The sequence below is a fragment of the Rhea pennata genome, chromosome 7 (assembly GCF_028389875.1).
Source record: "Rhea pennata isolate bPtePen1 chromosome 7, bPtePen1.pri, whole genome shotgun sequence".
In the NCBI taxonomy this organism is placed as follows: domain Eukaryota; kingdom Metazoa; phylum Chordata; class Aves; order Rheiformes; family Rheidae; genus Rhea; species Rhea pennata.
The window spans coordinates 38284279-38309391 of NC_084669.1; the positions used below are offsets into that span (position 1 = coordinate 38284279).

The following is a 25113-nucleotide window of genomic DNA, read 5'->3' on the forward strand; positions in this document are numbered from 1 at the left end:
CATAGTTTTCTTTTTGATCATATTCTGTGTGACCAGAGAGAAGGAGAGAGAGAAATAGAGGCCACTAAGAAGAGCAAAGACAAAAGATAATAGTGTCCAGATTTAAGAAACCTCTGGATCTAGTACTTAAAGGGAGTTAATGGAAAATAAGGGAACTTTTAAGATATTTCTTTCCTGGAATACACTGTCAAGACATCCGCTTTCCTGCCCAGGGCAGAGCCTGCGAGATCCAGGGGGGGGGCCGTGGCCATGTGACCTGCAGACGTGCCCTGGAGAGAGGGGCGGGAGGCAGGGTTCGCTGCCCCGAGGGCCGGGCCGGGCCATCGGGGAGAGGGCCTCTGCAGCGCTCCTCTTGTGCCCCCCTCCCCATCGTGGCACAGATTCTCAGCCTTGCCAGATGGCAGCACTAAATGTCACCCTCCATGCCACCAGGCCAACCAAATGTTGCCACAGTGAACTCCACAGATTGCATGGAAACATAATGCTAGAAAAAGAAAGGAAGAGGAAAAGAAAGCGATCCTTTCGCCACTGACTGTATCGTAGACCCGTTAGTGCAGCACTGAGGTGCAAGAGTGGTTGAAAGATCAGAAAGAAACTTAGGATTTCTGGTAAAAGAATCTGGCCTGGTGCAGGATAAGGTTGCTGTAAACAGCTGTGCTGTGCTCTTTTTGCAAACCCTGAATCTCCCATATGTGTGTATTCTTTAGTGTTGCCAAGTGTTTTTGCTGGGTACCAGCATCAGCAGTGACAACGGTGGGAGCTGTCTATGTTTACAGTGCCAGCTCCTGGCCTGGTGCTGGGCTGTGTCTAATGTAGATCCGGTGTGTATTTGTCTAATGCTGTGCTGACTGGTACAGCTTGAGGATCCCTTTTCCAGGTGACTCTGACCTACCAGGAGCAGAGAATTAATTCTAGCCTGAGCAAGGCAAGCAGGAGCAGGAGAAAAATTCTCTAGGTGATTTTAGTATACTCTGGGAAGTATCTTGGCTTGCAACCATTGCAGTCTCGGGACACTGGAAATTATACATTAAGCCACCATATTATCAGGGAGACACGTTTCACTTAATTTGAAGGAGGTGCTAGTTCTCAAGGGCACAGGGCAGCAAGCGAAAGCATCAGTCTCCTGGCATCATCTCTGGACCATCAGGGTTTTGGCAGATCCCATGTTTAAGGTTATTGTGTAATCACTGTTCTGAAGTGAAGTTACTTAAAGAGTCTTCTGTATTTCATACTTACTGCACTGAGGAAAAAAGGGTGAAAGAAAAAGAAAGGCAGTTGTCAGATGGCAGACAAGCTTCTCTCTGTTCAAACTCAGTTTTGTTTGGAAGAGTCATTAGTAACTATTTCAAATAATTCTGCTCGTTTAGCCTTTTAAGTAAGTTTATGGTGTTCATCCATTTCCATGTTGTGTAAGATACCCAATTGCTCAATATTTTGGCCACTTGTTTGCATTGCTGTAAGAAATGAATTTTATTTGCTGCCGCATGAGCTGTCATTTCACATGTGGATAGATGGATTTGTGGAGTTTTGAGAGACTTGTTCAATCGCTGCCCCAGCTCTGCCAAGATTTGTTTCTTCTGTTCAAGTAGTAGATTACCTTTGCTGATGGAGAGGAAGCCGTATTAGCTGCTTTGTGCTTAAAGAATGTAAAAGATGATTCAGTTTCTGATTTTTCTGATCTAATGTGCAGTTAAAAATTTTTTTTACCCAGAAGAGCCTTATCCTTTCTCATAAATCCATTTTTGACGCTATCACGAGTAACATTTTTTAAAAAATCTGTGAGCACGGTGATGGGGGAAATACATATATTAGTCTGTTTGTAGCTGTAGTCATCTTTCAGTATTTATATTTGTGTGATATAATGCTTTTAGCATCACAGCTGTCTATAAGTAGACACTTTAATAGCAGAAAAAGAAAAAAAAAGACCATTAAAAATGTTCTGTTCGTAAAAGCAACATTGATCTGGGGAGAGAAGTGTTAATTCCTATATTGTTTTATCAATACAACTCTTTAATGTCCTTATGTCTACATAGTATACGTAATTACAACAAATGTGTGTTCTTTAAAACATGGTTGAGGTGCTGTATTTTTAATCCCATCAGGAAAAAAAATTACAATATTGATAGTCTTGGATTCATTTGATGATTAATTTACTCTTAAGTATTAATGCACAGAATACTTCCGAGGACTCAGTTAGCATTAAATTGATTAATGGTGGCAATAACTAAAAGGGAGGAAAAAAAGGAATATCCCTAGGTTCCTCATTGTACTACCTGTAATTTAGGTTCTCAAAATTTGTAGTAGAAAATGTTAATTTTAGTTTGTAGTGAAAATTAACTGCATTTCTGAAAACGATGTGAATCTGTTTTGAGTCTTGTTTGCCCCAGTTTATTAAGAAATGTTATGCTTTTAAATTAAAACCGATTTTCACTTTATACTTTTCAGGAAACCACACATTGAAATGGTGGCATTTTTTCTGGAGTCAGTGCAGAACTTATTTCGTCTGCGTTACTGCAGTACTGGTTTTGTCCCTGTGAAAGAAACATTTCTTAACTTGTTTAGAGGACAAGCCATTTAAATAGCATTCCTTTTTTGTTGAATCTGATTTTGTATATTCAGTAGAACTGAATACTTTTTATTTGTTTTAGAAAACATCAGTACTCTTTTTTTGAGTTTATCAAAACATAGTCCTATCTGTTGCAAGCAAATTAGAGTTGAAGGTCGGAGTGTCAGTTCTGCTGGAGTTGTTGTGACACATTTTAAGAACTGAATCTCACCAGCATCTAGACTCGCAATAGGCAAAATGTAGTGAGAAGAGGTAAGTCAAGACGCGATAGAGGAAATACAACTATTGCCAAACAGTAAGCATTCATTTTAGATTCACTTCAGCATGTTTTTTGTTGTTGTTTCTGTATTTAAATCAGAGTAGATTAAGAACTAAAACATGTAAGATAGTGAGGCAGAGAATGCATCATTTCAAAGGGAGTGGTATCAGGGCAGGAGGTTTATTTCCCTTGCTTGTGAAGGCCATATCCAGGCAACGCAAAGCTGTATTAAGTGTTGAAGGGTAGAGGGGAGGGCTGCACTATATTGTTCAAACTCCAGACTTTCTTAGGTATTTCAGTATGTCTAGCAGTCTGTGTGGAACCAAACCTTTCCCATACTATCATAAACGTTTGCTTTGATCATCTGACTCTCTGATATTAAAAACAAACAAACAAACAAAAACCCCCTGAAGAACAATTACTCATCTGTAACATGGAGAAAGGATGTGTTGTCTTTATTAGTGCGTGAAATTGGATACTGGAGCATAAGCGTGTTTTCTGTTGCTTTGGTTTTGTGATTCAATTGCTACAGCTTATGCATAGTAGTGTATTTAACAAGTATAAAAATTAAGGTCAGTAGATGAGCAGGTAGATGGCTGGAAGATATTAGCTCATGCATCTGTTACACAACAGGGGTTAAAAATAGAAATGTATAAGCTAAAGTATTGATTTTTCTGAAGTGCAGCAAGAAAGAGAAACCATGCAGGAGATCTGTGACACTCAGTCATCCGGAGACAGGTTTTTTCTCTTCACCCAGCAGGAACTGAGGACTAAGGAAGCCAGAAAATACAGGTCAGGTGTGTGATAAGCCATGATAATTTTAGTTTTATGTGGTGAGACTAGCAGAAAACAGAAGTGGACGTACAGGATTGCCTGCTGTCCCAATGTCAGACTTGTTCTATAAGAAGCAATAAATCCCCTCTTTGGTGGTTAAGGTCCCTAGTCCAGACTTAGAGGTCAAGGTGGCAGCAGATGTGGATGGGATGTGACTGATGGGACTAGGATGCTTGTGCATTGACTAAATTATAGCGTAAGGTCGTCTTTACAGCTTAGTATGTAATTACTGTTGTTATTTGTCAGCAGCCTACTGTACGTTAAGCACTGCATGGAGAAAATGTACTTAATTTAGGATAATTGCTCTGTATTTCTTTTCCTTTGGTATTCTGCTTTCTCTGTTTCACTTCTCAAGGCCCATGGCTTAACTGCCCTGCTCCTTTTTGTCTGCAAAAACTACTCTTTCCTCTTCCCTCTGTTAAGAAAATTTGTGACTGTGAACAACTTGAAAATCTGAGTTGTATTAATAATTAATAGAAATATTTCTAAGGAACTTTGACTAATAAAGATAGTTGTAGTCAGGTGTACTACTGATAGCTAGATAGGTGGGCCTTTAATAATTTTTGGAACAAGGATGGCAATTCAAAATGAATCATTCTGTATTACAGTGTGTTTCAGTACAGTTTCTTTTCTTCCATAGTCTATTTTTTTCTCAATAAAAGTCTGCATAGTGAATATATTTTGTGCCCCAGTTTGCAAATCATCAACCTGCTTATGTCCTGGGGTGACGGTAGACTTATTTTAATTCCATTGCAATCTAATAAATCACAAATGATTAAACTGAAAAGCAATACATAATGTTAGGTACCATAGGGGCAGATACACTATTATTTTACTATACAACATGAGGTGCATTTTAAAGTTTCTTTAATTCAGAAGGAAACTTAGCATATGCAAATATCTTAGTGCACATGCTTAATGTAGTGAAATGCTATGGAGGTTAGCCAGCAGGAGACAGAACTGGCAGTATCTGAGCTTAAAATATTTAAAAGTACATTCCCTAGGAGAGCTTTTGGTTGTTTAAAGGGAAAATATGGACCATTTGCATAATGAAAGAGAACAGAGGGTGGTTCTTTAAGTGAACATTTTGAACGTATGTGAACATTTTGACAGTGTGTTCGTGTCCTGTCACATTACAGTGGATTTTTTTTTCCTTGTGTACACATATTATAATATATGCTTTGGTATGTCCATTCTCCTTCCACAGTGCATGGTATAGAAGACACAGCATACTTAATGCTGTTTTATTTAATCTCAGCCACTTTTTTGAAACTGCTGCCTGGGCTTTTTCTGAACAGTGTTGTTGCTGCTTTTTGGTTTAGGGGCATAGTGTGTAGTGGCATTGTGTAGTCTCACTACCATCTTGGCTGCATCAGTGCCATTGCTTCTGTTCCTGGCTTCAGCTGTGTGTACTGAGATGAGCGCTGATGCCCAGAACAGAGTACTTCCCACGCAAGATGAGTCTTCGTATCTGAGATGTTCTGCTTTCCCAATCCTATTTCCCTGGCTCCAGATCCAGGGTCTCCTGCTGCTCAGGGTCTACTGCTGCACTGCTGGCTGGTCTAGGGTAACAGCATGTTGCAGACAGTCACTTTTCTCCCATTTCTTCATCATAGGGCAGCTCTTGCATTGGGATGAATGAGTGTTGACACTGCTGTCCATTCATCAGCATGTAGGCAGTTTACCTCAAAGGTCTGTGAGTATGAGAGACCTTGCAATTGGGATTAGCCTTTGGCATCCTTTTCTCATCTGAGTTGCTTTTTAAACTTGTATTAATATCATGACCTGGAGGAAGAGTAAACTGAAACTGAGACATTGTAAGCTGGTGCTTGCAGTTCTAAATACTACATTTTTTTCTTCTCTGAAAGGTCACTACCTAGAGACTTGTCTGTACTGCCATTATGGATGTAATTTGAACATTTTGTTTCAAAACAGAAAACAAAGCAACAATTTTGAAGTATTTTTGTGAATATAATCTATTTTTATAATCCGTATTTATATAAGAAATTTGAAAGCATTAAAAAAGTTTGACTGTATAATCTTCATAGATTATCTATATAGATCTCTATACCCTTACCTTTATAGGTCAGCAATTTTATCTCAATATTTCTTATAAAGAGGGTGAGTGCATTGTATTTCATCTGTACAGGCTTAAAGTCCCTTGGACCTCAAATGAAAAACACTTCTTCCTGGCTTCGTGCAGCCTTGGGTAGCACATTGGGCAGATGTGTGAGGGCAGCATGAGATAGGCATTCCCTCTGCTGCTCTTGTGAGAATGAGATACAGTGGTTTGGGGGAAAATTAGCCTCCATTTACCTTCTCCTGTCTTTGCCTCAGAAGAGGAGCTGCAGATTAAGTGTGTCAGGATGAGCAAGTGGTTATATCTTGAAGGCCAGGGACAGGTGGGAGAAGGAAAAATCTAGACGACCTACGTGATGCCAGGTACATCTCAGAGTATCTGCCCTTTCGGCAGGCTCAGTAAGTTGCATAGATCATGTGTTTCCAAATATTACTTGGTTTCCTTTGGCTCAGCTGCTCGCTGGTGGTTTTCACATGCGTGGTCTTCAGTTCTTAAGAATTTCCAAGGCTGGGCTTAGCTGTCTGCTTGCAGTCTTGAAAGCGAGGAGCGTCCAAAGGGAATTGGGAAAACATGGCAGCATTTGTTGAAACATAATGCACTTGTAGGACCAGTATTAGAAATCACTCGCACTAATTTGTGCAGATTTTTAAAATGATTCTTTCCCTCTTTAATGCTTTGATCTCCAGTGAAATAATTCAGCCTGCCCTTGGTATTGTCATCATTATGCTTCTGGGTAGAATAAATCAAGTAGGTCTAATTTTACAACAGTACAGCCCTAATGGTGAGGACAGGTATCTACAAAGCCAAGGGCACTTCCCTGTTTCAGTTAAACTTTGTTAAAATCCTGACATTTCCTTCACAGTTCTTAAGGGCAATCTCTTCCACCCCCTAATACCCCCACCGGGAAACAACAGGGCAAGCTGGCCTGAGTCTCTGCTGTTTCAACTCCTATATTGCTCCTCTTTATCGGAAAGATAGGATGAGCTGTGCAGGGAAGATCTGACTTCTTTCTTTGGAGCATGTGTTTAGGCACCTACATGAGAAATTGTAAAGTTTCCTGTAAGTCCTGAAGCCTAGGTGATCACCACTTGCTCCCATCTTATATTTTCATTATTAGTACATAGCGCATGGAGGTTGGCGTTAATGGATTGAGATTTTTTTTTTGTATAACGCCCTAACTAGCAGCTTGTAGCACTGTGCTTAGAAAATTGCTAGCAAGAAAGTTGGCCAGATATACAGGCTGGGTTGTCAATTATTTGTTTTGTTCTGTTTTGTTTTTCCCCTAGAGTTATGGGCAGGTTATAAACCTAAGTAACTAAGTGTGATTAGAGATAACATCTGTAGAGAAACATACTTAATTTATCTGTAATTAAATGCAAGTGTTTGAAAGAAAAAAAAGTAGCAATTCAGAGTTGCAACAATCTAAGGAAAAAGTGCAAAACCAGCCCTCTGCCAAGGGTCAATTTATCCCATAAAGTAGCGTGCCACTCATTTGCAGTCAAAACTTGTACTTTCATATATTTGTTAAGTCAGAGTGCTAATATAGTGAGCTACTACTATCAGAGCATAACAGAAATGCAGCTCTATTGTTTTTGAATGCAAGACAAAATAGAAGAAATCCAAGATGATGCAAATGTTACCACTACTGTTAAACTAGTGGGGATGCATGGGAGGTGGTGGTTTTAAAAGCTGTTGGTTTTAAAAACCTCTGGTATGGCACTTACCTGTCAGTGGTGGTGGACTTTGCTGTGTTTTTTCTTTAGTAGATAGATATACGTTGAGGCAGATATTTTTTTTATTTGGTTTTTCGGGCTAAGCTGTTTCAGACAGCTCTTTGGAAGCTGGCCAGAAGATAGCTGGGAGAGAGAGTTTTTGCTAAGCAATAATTCATAAGCTGAAAATCTGGAGAGCAAAATTTAAGTTTTTTTTTACATACAGGCTGATTGCCTGTTTATAATTTTACTTCTTAAAGGAGAAATACAGTGGGCATCTCTGCTGTGTCCGGGGAGGGGGGGGCATGTTGCCAAGCGCTGCGAGGGGCGGCGCCACCGACCAGCTGTGGCCGGTTAGGACCGGAATGAACCGGAATTTACCAGAAGGAAGGGGGAGGGACTGGAGGGTGGGTGTCCTTGGTGGCAGCCAGTCAGAGCGCGTCTTACCGGGGAGCTGGACCAATGGGAAGCTTCCGCCTGCCACCTGTTTGTGAGCGCCCTGGAGACAGGCGCCATGTTGCTTGGCGAAGCCTGTGAGGAGGGCGCCTGGCTGGGAGGGGCAGGATGGCAGGCGTAAGCATCCCCCCTGGGCGAGGGAGCAGCAGGCAGTGCTGAGGATAAGTTCGGCCCTGTGTGTCCCTGCAGGCTGTAGGGAGAGCTCGAGGAGCTCTGAGAGACTGAGGCCACTGGGTGGCTGAAGAGAAGCGTAAGATGAGGGTAAGGGCAGGGCCGCTCTGGAAGAAGCAGCTGAGGCCGCTGTTTTAGCTGGGCTCAAGCCCAGGTGACCTGCCCCATCAGGCCCTTGTGTAGTGTCTGTGCCTGTGGGTTACAAGGGGCATAGTACAATTCAAAGACAGGAATTGAAATTCCGCACTTGTACTATGTCTGCATCGCGCTTGACAGGTGAGGATAGAATATCAGCTTAAATGTAGGAGCTTTATATTATCTGTGTGAATGCATATGCTTTCTGTGTACCGTAGGTGTGCATGTGCCATGCTGTTTATTCATTTGGCATACAGGTCCTGTTCATAAATTTGCTTAAAAAGTGCTTATGTAAAAGCAAAAGAAACAAAACCTTTTTTTTAAGGCAGCTACTTCTCAGTCTCTCTGTAAATGCAGACGTTACGTTTCAGGAGGGGAGACTCTAAGAATACTATGTTGCTCCTTCATTAGGAGCAGCAGAGCAGGAAAAAATAAATACGTAGAATGTGTAGGGGTGTGTGTGAGATTAAATAGACCTTCTCCAGTCCTAGAAATCCTCATATTACACACTTAAGTGCCCAGTTTCAAAACTGAGTTGGAGTAATCTATCTATTCATTCTGTGCGAACATGTCCTGTTGTTTAATTCAAACCATTTTCATTAGTCTAATACTAAATACTGTTTCTTTCCTTGTATGGATGTATGAAATAATGGAAGAAAAAGAATTATAGCATTGTTATATTGATGTATTTTTGAAATTGTATACAATCACAAGTAACCATCTCTCTATTCCCACAGTACTTCTTAGATTTATTGAGCCTGCTTACTGAAAATGTTAAAGGTACTTCATGCCATCATAAAAAAGGTATTTTAAGTCTTTGTGTTAGAGCTGACTTAGCTAAGCTTGCTTTGTTAGTCTTGTGGTCAACTGATGTACGAAAATAAATTTATGGGAGTACCTTCCCATATGTAACAGCCTGAAGCATAGATCGTAGGATACAGTCAAAGGCATTAGTTACAAAACAAGCTGATTCTTCATCTGAAAAGCTTTGATTTATGAATTGCAGATTTACTTTTCCAAACTTGCTATAATTTAATTCAAATACGGGAGTCTCCAAAAAAAGAAAATGAAATGCATTCACATTCTGCACTCGAGGTGAAATTTTGATATAGTATTAATCAATAACAATGTCCCCTAGGAAGATGGGGACATGATTTGGAAGATACGTTTGGAGCAGCTGTCGTTCTGCTGGTTCGCAGAAGGACTACGCAAAGGGGTAAGAAGAACTTGTTCTTTTCAAAAGAAAATGCGTGTTAAATTGTATCTATTTTTTTTTTTCCTCCTCTGGCGAACAAATACAGAAATAATGTGTTACGACTTTAGGTGGAGAACTATTAAGCAGATACAATTTAAATAACTAGTATTATGTAATAATAAAGAAAGTTGGGATAATAGTTTATAAACATAAGAGTCTCCAGAAAAGTAGCGAATGTGTTGTTTCTGCTCATATGCATGAACAAGAAAGAGTTCTACTACTCAGGTTAGATTTATTATTCTTCATCGATTGCCTCATTCTGTTGGAGGACATTTCTGGCAGTAAAGTAGTAGAGCTGTCACATCTATCACAATGCGTCAGGGATCCGTCAGGACTGCGTCTCTTTTTGAACTTTGCTGTTTCAGAAAAATGTAGCTGAGCATTATAGGCAGAAGTTTGACATTTTCAAGATGAAAATCAATCTCCTTTTATGTGGTGTTTCTCAAACAAGACTTGTGCTGTGATTGCACAAGTAATAGTTTAAGATGTTTGCGAGTACAGCATGAACAGAATAATTTAGGAAACAGTTTGATGAATACTCTAGCTGTAGTTTAAGTTGAAGAAACAATGATATAAGAAGTGCTCAGAGATAAAGCACATGACAAACCTTGATCTTCTGCTGTCACAAATATGAACGAGTTTATATTTCTTTTTAAAGTCAAAGAATAACAAGATCAAATTTAAACACCACATGGCAAACTAGTATATCATACTTAGTAGGGAAGAGGAGCGGATAATAACTATTAATAAACAAAATTTATTGCTAAAAGTGTGATAAACAGTGAAATTTCCGAAGCGTAGAGGAGGGGAGTCCAGTCCTCTAGTCATCTTTATAGCCCTATGCTGGACTCTCTCCAGTAATTCCGTATCTGGGAAGCCCAGAAATGGACAGAGTACTCCGGATGTGGGCTCACCAGGGCTGAGTAAAGGGGGAGGATCACCTCACTCTTCCTAATGCACTCCAGGATACCGTTGGCTTTCTTTGCTACAAAGAAAAAAATATTTTCTATTACTATTCCTGTTCAGGAATATATTCCTCATAAAAGCAATAACAACAAAATGATACTCCTCAAAAACTAAAACCAAAAATGTAAAAAAACTCCCACCAAAACCAACAAAAACAAACCTCCATCCTATATGCACAAAGCTCCCTAAGACTGCTTCAAATAAATGTCTGTTTCAGTTCTTAGCTTTCCTCTTCTAAAGAGAAGCAGACAAGAAAATATTAGCCATTTTTATTCTAGAGTGTAACTGTGTGGGATGAAGAACCTTCTGTATTTAGGTATTTTATTGAAGGTTGTTAGCTCTCTTGATTTTGGTAGAATATTTCATTTGTTACAGTGTTCTAGTTAGATTCCTAGGGGCCAAACATCCGGTTTGGCAAGCCAGCACAAACAAACAAACACACGCACGCGTGCGCGCGCGCGCACACACACACACACACACACACACACTCCTCAGTAGCAAGCAGTTTATTAGTAGATACTTACAAACAGACCGACCCGATGGTAATCTCGAGGAGGACCACCTCAATGCTTGTCCCGATCGTCTGCATGGTGAGAGAGAGAGAGAGAGTCGGCAGGCACAATCTTTTTGGGTATCCCCGAGGAGGCAACGTGGTCCTCTGTTGTGTAGCAGCCTCTCCCTCCTTCGGAAATCTCCGGCATTTATGATTACTTGCGGTAGGCGGGAGTCCCGGCACCTGGGGCCAACAAGTGCAGCAAGGAGTCTAGCCCAACTCCGCCCCGGTTGCATAACCGGGCTATGAGGCTGCGCACGCATGCAGACTTATTTCGGGGGCCACATTTGACTTTGGGGGTCGCTATTTCACTACTCTTCAGCTTCTGACCTTCATGTTGACTGCTTCTCATGGTGATTCTGTGGCTGGAAGCCACAGAATCTGTATGTGACCAACCGCTGTTCTTTCTCACAGATTTCCAAGACCTTGTCAGTTACTTATTCGTATCCCACTTATCACAGCAGTGTTGTTCTAGGCACTAAAAAGTTACAACACTAGACTATTCTCACCAAGTATCAGGTAGTACAGATACAAAAGTTATAACACGGACCGTTCCCATCAAGTATCACGTAGTACGGATACGAACAGAACACAAAATTAGAAGAATATTAGGATGGTCAAGAACAGTTGTAAGAATGGCAGACAAAGTGATAGAAAGTAAAAATCAGAGGCCAAGTTCAGATTTACTGTAATCAGTGATAGTTACAGGCATGAATTGAGAGAATCTTCTCCATTTATTATAGTTTTTAATAATAAAGTAAAATCTGTGTTAAATAGCATTGAATTGAAAATATCACAGAAAGTTAAGGGGTGCTGAAATTTACATAAATAACTTTGATATGAATACCTAAAACAGGCAACCAACATCAGGGAGAGACAGATATAAATGTGCTGTTCTAAATTTGCAACAGTCGTTTTTTTCGTCCTCCCTGAGTGAGACAGTCATTCTCACAAAGTGCTTCATTTGTGTCAAATGTCAAAACTTTTTTATAAACTTGTTGCCGTATAGCTATACTAATTTTATGTGGAGCAATACACTTTTGCCTGCTTCCAGAGCTCACAAAGCTAGGGAGGTTTTATTTAAATGTTCTGAAGGATCAGTTCAAGATAATTGGACATGCTAAAAGATATCTTTATTGAAATGTGTTGTACTGAGGAAGGATAGAAAGTAATAGAAGTTTTATGTTTAGCTGTTTTGCTTGTGAGGTTTTTCTTTGTGTTTTTTTTTTTTTTTTTTAGCAGCTTAGGAAGTCCTTTGGGTGCCTTCTGTTGTACGTTATCTGGTATCATTACCTGTTGAGAAGCTTCCAGCCTCGTAACTTTTTCATTTTAGTCACTAGAATACACTAGCACTAATTTTCCACACAAATGATAATGTGTCAGCCACAGAATAGTGACTCCATTTTTGTTAATGAGTTTAGTAATGTGTGAAATGCGTAATGAGAGGAGGATTTTTTTTTTTTTACCTTAACATTTATGAAAATTGTTTCATTTAGGACAACAGCGAAACTCCCTACGGCACTTCAGATAATCTTAGGTTTAAATAAGATGATGTCTAATTAGGAGTGATAATTTCCTGTCCCTATAGCTAATAATAAAAAGAAGTGGAGAAAAATAGATACTATACATTTCTGGGCTGAACTCACTGAGAGCAAGAAGTACGTTCCAGAATAGACACCATTAACGTAGATTGCCTTCAACCCATTAAGCCTTGTTACTGAGATATTTTTAAACAAGTGTTTGATTCCAAAAGCTGTGTTTGGAAGCTGAAGTTAGTTTAAAACCTTAGTTTTAAAAGCATGTCTTCTGAGCCTTAATAAAATGAAATTTTGTCTTAATTTTGTGTTTCCAGTCATGCAGGAAATTAGAGGCCTAGCTTCTTCCTGCAGAACTTTGTTTTTTCAAGCTTCAGACTCAATTTGGCAGACTACATTGGACAAAAAATAACTTGTAGATGAATTATTTGTTTCTAAAGTACAACTGACACCAGCTTACCTATAAAATACTTATAAATATACTTCTGATTTGCTTATGTAATTATATGATAATTACTCTTGTCAAGGTACTTATTTGCTTAGAAAATTAATTTATGTTACTGAGCTCCACCAACTGCAGTGTTTCATTGTTAAGTATAATTGAGAAGGACCTTTGCTCTTTATTGTAATCTTGTGAGTTACAATCTTGATCTTGTTTTGGGTTAGAAGGATCTTAAATATCATTTAACCCTTACGCTTGTATGAGAATGATGGCAAGTCTGGATGAAGCTTAAGTCATTAAAATATTTGGTTTCTTTATGCGTGTCTAATCAATATGAAGTGATCTTTTCAAGGAAGGTTTGGGTACTCGTTGGCATTAGAGATGTGTTTAGAGGTATCCAGGTTTGAGAGGAACTTCTGCTGCTCTGCAGGGGCCGTGGCTGGTACAGCCAGGAGCCAGGCTGGGAGAAGGGGTCGCCCTCCAGCACACACGGATTGTCTTCAGAGAGGGGCATGAAGAACCTTTTTATCAGGAGAGGCAATGGCTACCTGCTGCGCACATAAGCCCAGGTCAGCTGTTAGACCGAGGCATGTTTTGAGACAAAAGTACTGCCTGTTGAAATCGTATAGTTTGCCTGGGTGTTGAAGTCAGAACTAGTCTTCACGTATTGCAAGGCCAACATCAGAATTATTGATATTCATACCTTTTGTGTGGTCTCTGATGCTTCAGCCTTCTTGGTACTGAGAGAGGTGGACTTGGGTGCTGTGGTTGCCTGGTTATGTAATGCACTTGAGATGCTATGTACTGCTAGGATGAGATCCCAAGTCAACCAGACCTTTGAAGGGATCTGCTTGGGACTTTATTGCGAGTTCCTCAAGCATGCCTGAAAGGCTTTTAAAGACCAAATGAAGCCATGTTTTAGTAGAAAAAAGTCTAAAATACTTGACTTTTCTCCTTAAAAAAGATTCAAAGTGATAGAACAGAAATACAAAGGGTTTCTAAATGCCTGTAATCCTACTGAGTGTGATCTTCAGGTCTGTCCTTTGTTTCAGCCAGTACAGTGACTTGCGGGAGATAGAGCAGCTGTGTTCTGAGGGGAACAGGTTGCTGGGAAGTTCTGTGCCGTTGCCTTCAAGGCCAGCCTGTCTGCCCTTTGCTCCCCTTGGCAACTTCCTGTTGTCTCTAAGCAACAGGTTCTCAGCTCCTTGGCCTGTAACTTGTCTCCCTCAGCACCACAGTTTTTCCCAAGATAAGATTAGTTCTGTGTTCTGTAGTGGCTTCCACCCAATATGAATGTTTTAAAGAGACATTATGCAACTATGAACAAGGAAGCGAGCAAAAGTGAAACAGTGCCAGAAAAAACACAGTTACTGTCCATCACAGATGAAAACAGGAGTAAAGACTAGGCGACACAGGAAACATGCTTTCCAGATGCTGCATCCTTTAAGAGCAAGCAGTAGGGCTGACTAGAGAATTGATAATCAAGTGTACTTTTTCCCAATCTGTCTATTTAGCCAGGTCTGCTGTTCCACCTCGAACCCCAGTGTAAATGAGTTTACACCTAATCCTACAGAAATCTCTTGCAGTGACTAATTCCGTTAAAGCCTTGTTCCGTGTTGATGCATGAAGAAATGCTCTTGCTTTTAAGAGCAGTAGCTGGTCACGCTTTCATGTTTTACTCACGTTTGCGTTCCACATCAGTCCAATGTGTCATTTGTATAGTTATTGCAAAACTAAAGGTCCCTGACTGCAGTCTACACCATGAAACCTCTGCTCAAATTACTACATCGTAATTATCAAGCTCAAAAGAGGCTGCTATTAAGAATGTGTATTTAACATGCACATGAGTAAATGTGTAAACCTATTCCATATCTGCTATTCATTTTGACACCAAAACTAAAATAATGATGCTGAAAGTCAATTTCAGCTTTTGTTTGCATTAGTAAACTAAGAGTAATGGTTTGAACATCACTTTTCCTTTTGGAAAAGTTTAGGAGACTGTGCATTGTGGGATTTAATGCTTGCAGTATTTTGAGTTTGTGATCATACCTCTTGGTTTGAAGAAGAAATGTTAGTCTCAAACCAGGAAGCAGTAGTAGTTAAAGCAGGTAGAACCACTGTCAGTAACAAATACTTTTGCCTGTGTGCTGAATCTGTGGTCCTCAAACCCTTATCTTGGATAAGAAAGAGAAAAAACATGGAGTGTGCTGTTATTTTCCCTATTTGGTTTCTGTGTTGCTTTGCTAGGGAAAGGGAGTTGAGATTTTTTATCATTAGTTCAATGTTACTCATTTTGAATTTACTCAATTGAACACGAAATGTTAATGTTTCAGGAATGCCGCCCTCCTGGTCATTTCTTAAACTAGTAGAATGTAATTATTTTAAGTTGGAAGGTACTAATAGCTCTAAGTGAGAGCACTTTGATGACAGGGCAGACTTCAATGCCAGCTAGCTTGATGCATACATGTATTCTTGCTGAATGGAGACAAGAATAGAACGGTTTCAGCAACAAGCTGGCTGAGTAATAGAAACATCCAACCAATGCAGTAGACTGAGAACAACTGCCATATTAATAATAATGCGGCTTTCCTCTGAGGGTTTATTGCCAGTAGGAACTAGGACATTGTTTAGTTGCAGATTTAAGAGCGTGTCAGAAATAGATCCAGAAAATTCTGGCAGAGGATGATGGTGAGGTTGGCAGAAGTCCGTGAGAGTTCTCAGGTGCTTCCTGGGAAGCAGCCTTGGAAATTGTGAGCAAGCTGACAGCTCCTCTCTACTTGTTTTATGTTCAGTGGAGCAGAATTTGTATTCCTTCATGGAGTGTAAGCAGGGTGGCATCAGAGAGATTTGCTTATCAAGTTTCTTTCATGTGGAAGTAACCAGGGGTGGTCCTCAAATTGACTTATTGATTAGCACTTACCTTCGTGGTAAGCTTTCTAGTTTAGAGGACAGACCTATAGGTGAATCCATCAGTGTGCATTTGCTCTTCCCCAGTGCCTCAATCCTATTAGTTATACGCAGGATATAAACTAAAAATAACATTTATGCTATTTTTCTCTTCAAAATGATAACCTCTACCCCTCCCTTCCTAAGTATGCCTATAATCACTCTTTAGGAACAAATCCAAAACCTTTTTATCTTTGTTAAAATTACTTTGATTATTCTTACTCATTTAATTTCATTATTCATGTGTGTTCAACTTTGTTAATGAAACCAAATTTGTTTTCATGTTACTACTGAGCATACTGTGACAAACCGAAAAACATAATATATGGTGTCAGTGTGATTATACCAGCTCTTTGGAAACAGAAGCATAAGCAAGAGATATTCTTCTGTCAATGTATGTGCCTGTGTGCCTTGAGGAGTGCGAATAGAGGATGTTTTCACATCTTGTATTGACATAGATTGGCTGGCAGAAATGTGTAGTGTAGACCAGTTGTTAGTTCTAGGGTGATGCTGCTTCCTCCTTGAAGTTCAGGTAGGAGAGTAGTACGCTGATTGTGTGGGCCAGCACTGCACCCTTGCAGCTCTGCCTTGGATTTTGCAGTCAGTTGCAGACAGGGTGGAATGATCTGCCCGACTGTTGCCAGCCACTATCTTTTAGTTTGATTGCCTTACTCAGAACAATGTTTTTGCGACAGTACTGCCATAATCCTCTTAGATCTGTGCTCATGGAATGGTTTTGGTTCCACGTGGCTGCTTAGGTTTCCAAGGAAAAATAGAGCTGGGGAGGGAGTATTTTCCGTTTCCATCAGTTGTGTTTCAGGACAGAAAGGATTGATGCCTATTACCATCCAAAAGCCTCACAGAGTTATTAGCCTGGTCTCAATGCAAATTTGAGTATGACAGCGGATTGGAGAAACAATGTGCGTTAGCAGCAACGACTAATGATGATGGTAACTTTGGTATTCAGAACTGAAAACATCTAATTTTTTCTGCAAAAAAAGGTTTCATACATGTAACGAATAGTAAAATCCTAAAGGGTTTTTTCCAGTTCCTTTAAAATAAGAAGACACCCAGCTTTTGGGGTCTTGTCAGCTTTATATGTCAGTCATATCTTAATTTTGCTCAAGTTTTCCTTAAATTGGTGTTCAGTCTTGCCAGGGAAAGGCAGGTGGAACAAAGATTGGCTCACAACTGGATTTACACATTGGCAAACGTTCAGTATGGCATTCTGTAATGATTTGCCCTTAAAACATGCCCAGGAATGTTCTTTTAGTTTCTCACAACTCCATCTCTCTGTAAAATGACTTGCTCTCTCCTTTACACATCCCCAGTGGTATGAGCAGGGTCCCTAGCTTGCTTGGATTTTTTGGGGCCTTCCTTCGTATGCAGCATTGTTAGCGTGATTGTAGACTGGCTGCCCAGTGTAGTAGGTAAACTTCTTTGTCTCCTTTTATGCATCTAAGATCGAATGTTAAAAATAAATAGATATTTAGAATATATATATATACACATACATATACATATATATATATATATATAAAATCTGTTTTAAAAATGTATTAAGAAGTCTCACATTTGGCTGTGAGGGTGTAAAATGTTGTCACCCATGGCTATCCTTTGCTGAAACGAACTGCGTGCACACAAGCTGTTCTAATTCATCCTCTGGCATCTTAATTTCATCCTCATAGCTAGTGTAAAGCCCCATGGCAGTGGGCTCTTGGGAGGACTGGGGGCATGTGTGAGGGCTCTGCTGTGCGCCACCTCTCCTGTAAAGAGAGAAGCTGTGATGAGGGCAATCACAAGTGGTTGGGATGACTGCGCTGTTCCACTACAAAATGGATTTCTGCTAGGAGTACATTGTCATAGTTCAAGAAGCATAAATTATAAGTAGTGGGCTAAATTTTAACGGATACTCAATCTGTACAACTCCCAAGTGATTGCTAGTGAGCAAGCTACTGGAATTGTTCATTTTGTGAACAAGCATTTGCTGTAGTTACTGGTGTTATCAACTAATGTGCCTATCAAAGCTATGCTTTTAGAAGCATCATTTCATGAAGGCTCTAGTTACTCTATGCTGTATCGTGAGCAAGAAAGGATATAGGCTGTAATACTAAAACCACTTATTTATGAATTAGTGTTATGTATTTAAAATTAGATAATGTTTTCAGAGATCTGGTTGTCAGTACATTCAATGATAATATGGTGCTTGAGCTTTTTATGCCAGTAAGTCATACTTTTTTTTTTTTTTAATTTGGTCCCTAAATAAATTTTGTTTCTATCTGAGCAACTTGTTTCATATTTATGGCTAAACTGCATGTGAGTATGATTGTACTTTATGTAATTTTGCATTGGTCATGTTTTCTGTTTGCATTTATTTACTTGTGTTGTATCACAGACACAAAACTAAGTCAAAAACCAGCATAAATGTATCATTTTCCACCTAATTTGTGTACAAAGGAGTAAATGGAGCTTATAGAACAATTTACAGCAGTAATATCTTTGAATTTGCTGCTTCCTTTCAAACATAACTATTTGATATTTAAATATTTAATTTGTTGCTAGTAAAATATTTGCTGTATTTTTAGATCTGCAATGCAGATATTATGGTTATTCTGCCAACATTTTAAAATTAGTCCTTTACTGTAGATTGCAGATACACAGCATCATTAAACCGTGGTCTTTTCTTTAGGGGGGTAGGGGCAGAGGGTAAGAGCTTTGTAAAAACACGTACAGAAAAGGGGCTGAGGAATATATTTTTCTCCATATTTTTACAGTATCAATGTGTGAGTATATATCCATTTTGAATTTTGTCTTGCATGATAAACGTAGTAAAACAACATCAAAACTTGCAAATCTTGGAGATGTTGTTTTAAAGATACTGTCTGAAAAAATAAGAGGTTGGTTTGGTAATTTAAAAATACAATACTTACAAGTCTAGTTTCTGCTCAGGCATGCATTCTCTCTCCCTTCCCTTCTTTTTCCTTGTATTTCTTTTTATCATATGATGTTTTTCTCTGGGACTTCGTTAGGGCTCTTGGTTTGGTTATCTGACTTTTGATTTCTGAATTTTATTATTTCAGCATCAAGAAGGACTGTGGGTAGTATACAGCTGTACCATGTAAACAAATTATTTATTTTATTAGTTGACTGCTTAGTCTTGCTTTATTTTTTTCAAAACTTATATCCTGTTACATTGTAATTCTAATGTCTTATTCTGAGCCTATAATTCTTTGCCAATTGGATTCTTCTTCTCCACGTTTAATCTTTCTTATCTGATTGTCTCATTTCCTTGGATGACTTCTAAGTTGCTGCTATTTTTTCCCCTTGCAGAGAGCATAAACTGCGCTCACTGATAGAAAAAATGTTCTAAATAAGAAGGCAGGCTTAATTATAGAATTCATTTGGTATTTAGTATTGTTAACAAGATCATTATTTTATTAAATCCTACACAGGTATTTAATGCATACATACAAAGCCACGTGTTAAGGTTTGTATACGTATGCCAGTAAAACAAAATCATTTCTACAAAAAATACATCTTTAAAACAGGAATGTTATATTCTGAACGAGAGAAAGTGATGTTCTAATTCTAGCTCTGTTCTGAACCTTAAGCCTACAGAAACATGTCCTTTCTCCTCCGATGAAGGAAGCTCTGCTCTACTATATAATGCAGTCATGACAACTCAGTGTCTCGATGTCAGATGAGTGAGGGGTAGGTCTAGATGTGGCTGCTCTGTGTCATACCAGGCATTGCCCAAATCTGAGAAACTCTTAGTTTACTGTTCAGGAAAATAAAAGGACAACCTGGTATCTCCAGAGCAGTGCACAGTGGCATGAACCAAGATGTGTGTTTTTCTGCTGATCTCTTCACTGGGAGAGATTGTTTGAAAGTTTCAGGATATCACAAATTACTCATTACAAGTAATCGGAGATGTTTTGTACATCTCCATCTCTACTAAAGCATTTAAAAATGTTTAGGCTAAAGCTGACTTCCAACTGTAAGCTAATTTCCCATAGGTTTCCTGAACCCACAAAAAATGTTTCTGATAAACTAGCTTTGTGATATGAATGAGCAGGATTTTCAGATTTTTAAATACTGATACAATGACTGGAAGCAAGATTAGGAAATTCCATGCACAAAGAAAATCTTTAGAAAGTAGTGAACAGGAGAAGATGGGTGGTTATACTGAAAGCCTTCCAAACCTTTAAGTATCACTTTTGCTGTTTCTTCAGTAACTAAAATAATTTGTGCTAAGCAATGACCATACAAGATGAGCATGCATATCCATATATACATATATATGTATATATATATATATATATATAAATACATATCCATAACTTTGTTCAAAATACTTGTATTTTGATAATGCATGCTCAGTTATGGGGTGACCTTTAAGGTCTGTATAATATTGTTCGTAAGAGACAGTATTATTCGGAAAGCAATTTTGGGCATCATGAAATACAATAAACACTAATCTGGGAGGCTGACTGGGGGGCTGCTTTGATGATTAGAAGGTCAAGATTATTTCAGGCCTTCTAAAATAGAATATGCATATGGGGAATATGCAAAAGCAAGGGAGGAGGTAAAATCAGAATATATGATTAAAAAATAATACTGGTTACAATCAGGAAAAAGTTAAAAATACGAACGGTTGATGCACAACCAACCGACTGTTTCGGATACCAGTGATCCTGAAACATGCAGAGACTTCTGAGCAGAGCTGGAAAGACTTCATGTAGTCATTTAAAGTGTAGCAGTCGTCAAAATCAGAAATGGAACAGAGAACTGCAGTTATTGGCACCGTGTTTTGAATCACAAACTGCAGATTAGTTTTTTTGAAAAGGTGACAATATACAGAAATAGTTTGAAGTGATAAGCAAAATGTGTTTTTATAGGTTTATTTAAACTTTCTTTAAAACAAACATTTTGGAGGGGGGAGGTAAATGGAAGCAATGTAATAGGTTTGTCAGATGGAACCTTGTAATTAAAAATTGTCTCCTTTAAGTTTGAAATGTTATCAGATGTCATCACTGAGGGCTCAGATTTATGACCCAAGTTGTTTCTGGGAACAAGAACAAAAAAGTGTTCAAGCATGCCTCCTTACGCAAAAGAACAGTAAAAGTAGTGGTGGAGGCATACATTTTAATAAGTGTTAAGCAGGTTAGACAAAGCTTTTTGAGACCAGTGTTAGAAGGAAATGGAAGATCTTGGGATTATTGTAGATGGTAGATAAAAAATGTCAGCTCAGTGTTGAGTGGCTATCAAAAATGTAAAGAATGTCAGGAATTATTTGGGAGGATGGAGAACAAAATCAGAGTGCATCTTTATGCCACTGTATCCATCTGCATTGTGCCTGTGTTTTGAATAATGGTTGAAATCCAGGTTTTTCTTCAGAGACAATAGGATTAGAAAAGGTTCAGAGAATGGCAGTGGGGATAATAAAAACCGCTGAGTGGCTCTTGTGTACAGAATGAGTAAGATTTGGGCTCTTTAGTCTGGACAAGCGATGATTTGGTGGGCATTGTGCGTGGTGTGGAGGTCAGAAATTATAAGCAGCCCTTGGGGGTGATTCTTGAACTGTGGTGTTGCTGGCTTGTCTTTATGGGGGTGTGGGGGAAAATGGAATGTGTTTATGGAGGAAGAAGATTATTAGAAGTTACATACACAGAACCTGTCCCTGGCCTAAGAACTCCCTGAGCTGCAAACTCTTGAGGCTGTTTAAGAGAAGTAGAATTTTCTAACAGAATAATGTTTCATTGAAAGAACTCTCCTCTGACTCTTCTCTGAGCTGGGGTCAGATTGTGGCTCACATGAATAGTAGGAAAAATACTAACTGAAAAACGGACCTAGTCTTTCACTTATGGCTACACTAAGAGAAGGTTTACACATGAAACAATTTGGTAAATAAGAAAAACCAGTAGATAAATAGCAGAATAGATAGAGGAACAGAAATGAGTGTAATACTGAAAAAAATAATTTGTAAAGACAGTGTAAAGCTTGCAATCAAGACTATGGGACTTGTTTAAGCAGTAAATTTTGATCTTAGATCAGAGGTATAACCCCCCCTCCCCCCAAAAAATAACAATAGTATGTATACTGCTGAACTATACCTGAATTAATATTAGAGTTATTAGACCTATGAATTTCTTTGGCTTAGGCGTTTATATGCCTTGGGAAATGTTTAACTCCTCTGATAAGCGTTCCAGCACCAGAAGTGCGCCAAATGGATCCTAATGTGATCCATTAGAAAAAGACTTTGCTACACAATTAGTCTCTGGGTTTAAGGAATCTCTGCACTGCAAAGTACAAAGTAGAAGTAGTGATCAGTAAAAATAAATAAATAAATAAATAAAAGAAAAAATAAGTTTAGAATCCTACTCATACTGTTTTTTAATCAAGCAATTTATTGTGACAGGTAGCATTAAAGTGGCATTTGCTGTGACAAGTAGTATCAAAGTAGCAAGCATCTGAAGGCACATGAACAGTTTTATACAGCACTCTTGGACAAGGCAGGTGGCTTTTAAAGGAGGTACTGTAATTTATTTTCAGATTTCCAGAAGGCTGTCTGGAGAGGTTATACTGTGTGCAGGGCCTGATGTCAGGTAGACCGTAGAAGGACACCTGTAGGCTGGTGACTCCGTGAGTACTTTTTCCAATCTAACTTGTCCTTACCTGTCCTTACACTTTGCTGCTTTGGGAACCGCCGCTCGAGCGACTCTGAGGACAGTCAGAGTTCTCTGTCAGGTGAACTTTGGAAGAGAACGTGCTGTCCTTTTCTTTGGAAGTGTTTTGAGTGATCGAACCAATACGAATAAAGAAATAGTCTGGTGGTTCTGGAAAGTTACCATAGCATCTGGCAGGGGTACTATTAGGGGTATAAAGCTACTGTGCTTTTGATGCTGCTAGATGGTGGTGGGATTTGCCTGTCACGCACAGGTATGTTTCTCTGCTGGAGAATTGCTTTTACCGCTTCCTTGCTTGACTCTCCCTGAGGTGTTAAGAACAGATAACCGCATTCAGAGACTTCCATGTGTTGATTGCATATCCACTGAAGCACTGATACATGTCATTGTGGTGGTCTGGACACCCAGTTCAAGGGTATAAATGCTTGAGCAGTTCCTGTATGATGAATGAAAGCCTGAGAAGAAAGAACATCTTTTTCCAGGAAAGCACTTTCGAGACCTCTTAAAGACAGCGCTTAATTTGGTGAAGCTCTTTTGAACTTTTAGATGCAAGGAGCCAGTGGCAGGCACCAGAATGAGATCAAATACAAGTGTCTTAGGGAAAGCAGTGCTTCTGCAGGCAAGAGAAACTTGTAAGGTTAAGGTTACAATAGCAGCAGCTGACAGCCTCTTACGTTGAGAAGCACTCTAGAGTGTATGATGAAAAGTGTTTGTGTGACGTAAATCAGCAGTATGAGTCTGAACTGCTCACTTCAGAAGTGGGCTGTCGCTATATACAGACTAACACTTCAGAAGGACTCCAGTGAATTAGGTAAAGGACAGTAGTTTCAATTATATTAAGATTTCGACCCATTGAGAAGATAGGAAATTCAGCATTAAAACGGCCACTTAATTCTTAAGTTAGAGCTCTGTTCTCTTATTTTGCACGCTGGAGTTAAGGTTAGAGGGACGACATTTTCAGCTAATGTAAATTCAAATAATTCCCTTGAAGCCGGGCTGATTTGCTGAGGATCAGCTGGTGTGTGAACCATACTCAGAGTTTCTTGGCAGTTGAGAGTCGTGTCATAACCTTATTTCTTACCATCAGGGTTTATATTAAATGTTCTCTTTCCCAGGGAATCCATTTGTGAAGATGCTAGTTTAAACTCTCAAATCCTCACAATGTGCTACTTCAGCATGTGGTGCAAAGAGAGCTGATTTTATGTGTCGGTGGTGTTAAGGTCTTGGTATTATTTAGTGGTGCCATAGATGAGATTACTTGGTCACACATTAGGAAGATAAACTGCCAATTGTGTGTGAATAATAGGAGATTAATGGAAATGCTGACCAGAGTATATATTTTCTGAAATATGGATTAGTATGATTTTTTTCAGCTTTAAATACAGTTTTGATCCATTACTCTTCCAAACATTTTATGAATCTGATAGGTTAATACCTTTTAGAGTATCCTAGCAACTCAGATGGATTGCATGTTCTAAGCGTTACGTTCATCTGATGGGAATATAACTTAAAATTGTTGGCAATGTCAGACTTGAATATAGATGTATCTAATCCTGTTCATATTCTGTAAAACTTGGTGGGATCTGTAAAAGTAAAATGTGAGAAAAAATAATTCAGTAGTTCTAAAGTTAGGAGCACTTAAAGTGAGCATGCGCTTTTAAGACTGCTCTTGTTTTTTTGCTTATTGTAACCCTTGATTAGTTCAGGAGTCTCATCTCAATAATCCTCGCTTAAACTTTATGCTGAATTTTACACATAAAATTGTGCTATGATACAACTGCAGAGTGCACAGTTTGGATATGTTGTCTTTGTATGTGTTAATGCTGGGTATGAGGAATTTCAAATGACTCTAAGATATAGTCCAAAAAGTACTGACTAGTTCCTGGACCCAGAGTTTTTCTGACTTTCCGTCCTTCTTTTCTTCTCACTTGTTTTTTTTTTGTCCGACAACATAGTGACTTGGGCTCTCACCAAGGGTATATCAGACCAAGGTTTTGGCTACTTTCCGGCCGAGAAGTTACGAACCATTTCTCACTGAAAGTACGTGAATGCTGTGCTGTCAGATGTCCTTATGCAATGTACTTTTGGCTCTGGATGTGTAAATACTGATTGAGCTGGCAAGGGGAGGAATGCTCTGTAAGCAGTTGGTCTCATGTTTGAATCGGTCTCCGGCCTGCCAGGAAACCAGTGTGATGGTCCCAACCAAAAAAGGCCCTTTCTGGCTTTCATTTCATCTTGGTCATGTCACTGTATGGAAACTATTGGCACTTAGACAGGAGAAAGAAATCTGCGCTTGGATAATTATCTTCAGGTAAAACATGAAACTGTTCTGTTGTGTTTAGTTTGCTCCTCCACCTCTGCGCCTCCCCCACACAGTTAAGTGGTGTCTTTTAGGAGAAACTTGCTTGTGTGATCTTCGTTAATGACCTCTTAAACAATGAGCATTTTTCTGAATACTGAACAGCATGATGCTCATAAAAAGTTTATAGAACTGTTGATAGTCCAACAGGACTTTTG

General features: G+C 39.1%; 1 protein-coding gene across 14 annotated transcripts in view; it reads left to right on the forward strand.

The window, feature by feature from the left end:
- PCDH15 (protocadherin related 15) overlaps positions 1–25113 on the forward strand; it is a 599229-nt gene that overhangs the window by 150960 nt on the left and 423156 nt on the right. For 11 of the 14 annotated variants that reach the window (XM_062580806.1, XM_062580818.1, XM_062580802.1 and 8 more), the window contains one exon: positions 9352–9429. The exons of 2 other annotated variants lie outside the window; for them this stretch is intronic. The gene's annotated coding sequence lies outside the window, so the exon portion shown is untranslated. The remainder of the gene's footprint in view (positions 1–9351; positions 9430–25113) is intronic. One more of the 14 variants, XM_062580809.1, reaches the window with a different exon arrangement.